We start from the raw sequence: 5862 nt of genomic DNA on the forward strand, positions 1-5862 counted from the left end.
GTCATTGGATATTTCAGGTCATATTTCCTGAGTGCCCGGACATGTTCCTGTATCCTTAATTTTAATGGGCGTACCGTGCTGCCCACATAGATCTTGTTGCAGCAACAACCTATTATATAAACCACGTAACTTGTATTGCAATTTATATAATGTCTTATTTCGTATTCTTTCGACATGTTGTACTGAAAATTCTTTATTTTGTTCCTTACCAAGGAACACATGTTACAGCTCGTACACGTGTAAAAGCCTTTAGGTGCTATCGGCAGCCATGTCTTGGCACGGCTTTTTCTTGGATAGCTAGGACACAGTAGATTACGTAAGGTTTTCCCTCTTCTGAACGTAACCTTAGGGGTAACTGTTACGAAGTCCCTCAAGTTGGGTATTTCGTATAGTAAACCCCAGTGTTTTTTCAATATTTTGAATACATTGGTACTATTATTCGTATATTGTGTGATGAATGCTATACATTGTCCCTCCTGTCTCTTTCCAACTACCTTCTTATGTTTGTCCAATGTACTGCTTCTAGTAACCTTCTGAATTCTCCTGTCAGCCTTAGTCAAAACATCCTCATCATATCCTCTTCTTCTGAATCTGTCCTTTACGTCATTGATGTTTTCCCTGAACTTGTCCTCTGTGCTACAATTGCGACGTACCCGCACCATCTCCCCAAATGGGATATTTCTAATAACCGAATTGGGATGTGCACTTGAGGCGTGCAAAGTGCTATTACAAGATGTAGTCTTGCGATACAGCGTGCTTTGTATCTTGCCATCCTCAATATAAAAGAGGATATCCAAAAATGCAATGCTCGTCTTGCTGGATTTGATGGTTAATTGCACATTATGGGGATTATCATTTAAATACATATGGTAATCCATGAGTTGACTTGGGGTCATTTTCCATAACATGATGATATCGTCAATATACCTCCCCCAGAAGATCATCATGTCCATCCAGGGGGAGGCATATTTACCCCAAGTGTGCTCCTTCTCCCACCACCCCATAAAGAGCCTCGCGTACGAAGGAGCCAATCTGCTCCCCATCGCGGTCCCCCGGATCTGGTGGTACCAGGTACCGCAATGTAGAAAGAAGTTCCGTGATACTATAATGTCAGTCATTTCCATCAACATTTCATTATGTTGTACATGGTCTGTAGTTCGAGTACCCAAGAATGAAGATACTGCCATAAGTCCAAAATGTTCAAGAATATAGGTATAGAGCCCAGTCACGTCCATTGTAACGATAGTCAAGTCTTCAGTCCAAGGTAGCCCTTCAAATGTCCCCAGTATGTCCCTAGAATCGTGTATGTATGCTGGCAAATTGATTACAAAAGGTTGGAGGAAGCCATCTGCATACTGTGATAAGCGTTCAGTAGGTGAGTCAAACCCAGATATCATTGGGCGACATGGGGGAAATTTGCCAGGTTTGTGAATTTTCGGAAGAATGTAGATACAAGGGGCCAATGGGTTTGTAACCTTCAGGTATCGACATTCCTCCTCCGAAAGGAGCCCAATCTCACCCCATTCGTAAATCTTGGTATTAATGTGGGAGACAAGGGAGGGAATCGGGTTGTCACTAATGCGTTGGTAGCAGCTTAGATCCCCCAACTGCCTATTGATTGCTTTGTTATAATCACTGGTGTTCATGATGACAACATTCCCTCCCTTGTCTGCCTCCTTAATCGTGATGGACTCATCTTTACAAAGTCCATCTAAAGCTGATTTTTCTTCCTTGGTCAAATTTTTATGTGACTGTGTATATTTGTTAGGGGAGTCAATCATTACATGAAGATCTCTCGTGACTCTTTCTTTAAATATATCAATATTCTTATGGGTAATGGTGGGAATAAACTTGGATCGTGGTTTAAGTCCGCTAGATATCCCCAAATCTTCCCCAATATTAAGATCCGCCCTTAAATCCTGTAAGGAGTGGTTATCATTCTCAACAATAGACAAAAGCATTTGTACATTTAATAGATCAGACACAGTATGCGTAGTGGTTTGAGAAGAAGAATGTACACTTGGATGTTTATCCGAAGGATTATCGTGAAAGTGATCTTTTAATTTCAAAAGGCGTACAAACTTATAGAGGTCCACCATCATTTCTGTTGGATCCTCCAACTGAGAAGGACAAAAATTCAAACCTTTCTGTAATATTCTTAATTCAACATTTGTTAAAGACCGATCTGACAGATTCACAATGGTTAAAGCATTTTGGGCTATTTCTTCCTCACAAATAGTCCCTAAGTCTTTTTGGACCGAGTATCCATTGCATGTGTCGCTTCCCTTCCCATTCCTCTTGGCCTGCCACCTCTTCCCCCCCCCCCCTCCTTGTTTTGTGTCTTTTTTGTTGGCTACCTTGTTGCCCATCCTGATTCTCTCCATTTCCAATAAAAAATTACGTTTGGTTGGGGATGTCTATGTCATTGCCCCCCATCCTTGGAAGTTGAACTATCTATTGAAGAAATCGAACTACTGCTTGCTGTTAATGATTCATTCGATTCCGCTCTTGGTCTCTTACCCTCCCCTGCGAGCCTCACGTTATCAAATTTGTGGGCGAAGGTGTAAATTTGTCCAGTTTTATAATCATTATCATCTCTTTTAATCTTTCTGAGTTTCTTATCTCTCAGATAGATCTGGTAGGTTTCCATCACTCGATCAAACATCTCATAGTTTTTTTAACTATTTCTTTGAGACTAGAACAATCAATTTCACGTTCCAAATCAATGATCTCCTGTTTTAAGATTGCCATTTTTTTGTCAGAATGTCTAATTAGGATACGCATCATTGTATTGGATGCCTGTTTTAAGTTGTCTTCCCAATCCTTGAGTGCGTCCTCGTCCAAATCCTCAAAAGTTGGAAAGATAAGTATCTGTAATCCACGAGGGAATTTTTGATTTTCAAGGTATTTTTGTAATGTGATGCCGTCCCACCAGCGAGACATTTCTTGTTTTTTCAATCTTTCCAACTTTTGAAATGGTCAGAGGATGTTCCCAAAAATTATTTTGCGTGTGGTGCATTCTAAAACAAACAGGCACAAACAGCGCAGGGTTAGAGGGACACTTGGGCAGTACATATGAGTACATATGAGTCTCCTTCTGCGTACCTCTTTGCCAACAGACTCTACATCTCCTAGTTGGAAAGTCTTTTGTAGATGTGGGAGAAATGTAATCAGGAAAGTGGCGATCTTTCAATCGAGTCACATCCTCCACCACCCCAAATCTAGGAACACTTACCTGTTCCACAACAACTAGGCTAGCTATCACAGAGTGCTGAAACTGAAGAAAGGCCACCTTTGCACAGGAGAACACTCCTTGAACACAATAAAAGCATTGAAAGTTGCTCAGTTGAAAAAATGGATGGCCAACTTCTTATACCAAACATAAGCCTTCCGAATAGCAGTGTAAGGTTCCAGCCTCTGATCTACTCTATCAACACCACCCATGTGCTTATTGTAGTCCAGAAGGCACACAGGTTTGTGCACTTCAGCAACCTGACCCCAAACAGGCACAGGTGAAGTACTCTCATCATGGATGGTAGTCAGCATGTACACATCCCTCCTGTCCACAAATTTCACAGCTAGTAGTTCTTCACTACGCAAGGAACTGCACTGACCCCTCTGAAGTTTTTTTCAAACAAACTCTTTCGGATAACCTTTGCGGTTAGAGCGGATTGTGCCACATGCAAAAGTGCCCACTTTGAACAATTCCTTAAACAATTGCACAGCAGTGTAGAAGTTATCAAGGTACAAATGGTGGCCTCTGTTGAACAGTCTTCTAGCAAGATCCCACACAATTTTCTCTGAAACTCCAAAAGTGGACGGACAACCAGGGGGCTCAATAGTGGAATCTCTACCAGTGTACACACGAAAATTAAAAACATATTCTGTCTTACTCTCAGACAACATATACAGCTTAATTCCATAGCGTGCCCTCTTGCTAGGCATGTACTGCCTAAAAACCAAACGACCCTTGTGTGAGAAGTTAGCCTGGCATATGTGGTCCACTATTCTAATGGGCACCTTGCACAAGTCTAAACGACCCTTATGGTGATAGTTGTAAAGTCAACCTTATAGACCAGCTATCCTAATGATAGCATGGACAAGCAGTCTTAGGCTAAAACTTCGGAGAGCATGTGAAGCCAGCTGTTTTACCATATATAATCCCTTGAATACCAAATGAAAGGACACCACACAAGGTATATATCAAATATATATGTATTTATTACTAACACAACCCCTCTGCACTCTTTATGAGGTCAGAGTTTGAGATACGTTACAAGTTACTCATTAAGCATACTATAAGTTGCAGAAATACAATTCTGCCCTAGGGGCCTCACGAACCATATACTAAGTAAGTGGTATAAGAGCCACTTCAGGAAAGGTGATTAGGCCTAGGGCCTAGGGAATCGCTGGGGCTACACTACAGGACCAAAGATTTGGAAGTAGGAGACCCACGGGAGACGCGTGCAGTGTGGGAACACAGACGCAAGTTACCATTGACATACAATGGAGAACAAAGAAGTCACAAAGTTACTGATTAAGGACACTTCCGAGTGGACTACGGTGAAACCCCTTTAAACTAGGACACTTGGATAGTTAATACCCACGGGAGCACTGGAGTACTCGAGTTACCTCACCCAGGGAAGCCGGGTGCATATGTGTCTTTGTGTCTTTTCGTGTCGGGTTTCGTCGATGCTTTCAATGGAGACCTGCAAAAGAAGTGCTGCAGGTGGCCGAAGGAAGAGTGTCTGGCTGGATCCAAGGGTGGATAAAGGAGCTGAAGAACCTGGAGTGTCGAGGGCTGGGCTCTGGTGCAGATACTGCTCGGGTCAGGGGCTTCTCGTGCCCCAATGCACAACTGCGAGTTACCTCAGGAGTCGATGCAGTTAGCAATTTGCAGGATGTCCAGGGAGTCTGGTCCCACGTCTCTCGTGTCTGCCACGGGTCTCAGCTTTGCTGTGGATGTGGGTCGGAGTCGAAGAAGTCTGGAATTCCAGTCCTGAGTAGCTGAGTCATCGGGTTCCGTTGGGAGCGTCAACAAAGCAAAACGGCAAGTTACTGGTGGTGCCTGTTTGAACAGGGTGGTCACTCCTTGACCACAAGGGAGCTCTTCTTCAGTCTTCTAGTCAGCTTAGAATGTGGACAAGTCCAAGAGTTTCGTTTCGTAGTTTCTTTCCAGGGTAATCTGATGTCTCTAGACACAGCTCCTAACTTTATACCAAACTAAGGGGCTGGATCAGTGGCGTCACTAGGGTTGGTGTCACCCAGTGCGGGTAACTCATGGTGTCACCCCCTTATGACTTACATCATGAATCCATGATGCCCCCAGATACCCTTACACAGCTTTACAAAGGGACTAAAATGCACATGGCACCCGCGTGTCATGTGCAGCTGCACACATGTCCTGGACAGTACAGGACACACACACTACGCATGGCACCAGTCTACCCATGCCCAGTTAGACACAGGTTTACTGGCAGCACAAGAACCCTACATGCCCGTTCAGGTCTACACTGTTTCTGGGCATAGCATGTTACATCTGCACGGACTCAGAAAGGTGCGCACAGTAACTTATGGAAACATGACACCCATGTGCAACTCATAGCCAGTGGGCAGTACGTTACACTTGTACACAATAGCGCAACTACAGACCAAAGCAGTTTACTGGGTCTATCGCACGCTCAGACACAAAGAGCACAGGTTGTAATCCTCAAAGGGCATACTTTCAAACACAGCGAAGGAAAGAATGGGGGTGCCACTTACCAGCTGCAGAGGAAGACAAGCGTGCACCTGGCGCTGCAAAACCCTGGTTCACTTCCCTGGGTCGGTTAGCCAGAGTTCAGCCTGCAGGGACTTCTTTTT

The sequence above is a fragment of the Lissotriton helveticus genome, chromosome 1_1 (assembly GCF_964261635.1).
Source record: "Lissotriton helveticus chromosome 1_1, aLisHel1.1, whole genome shotgun sequence".
NCBI classification, from domain to species: domain Eukaryota; kingdom Metazoa; phylum Chordata; class Amphibia; order Caudata; family Salamandridae; genus Lissotriton; species Lissotriton helveticus.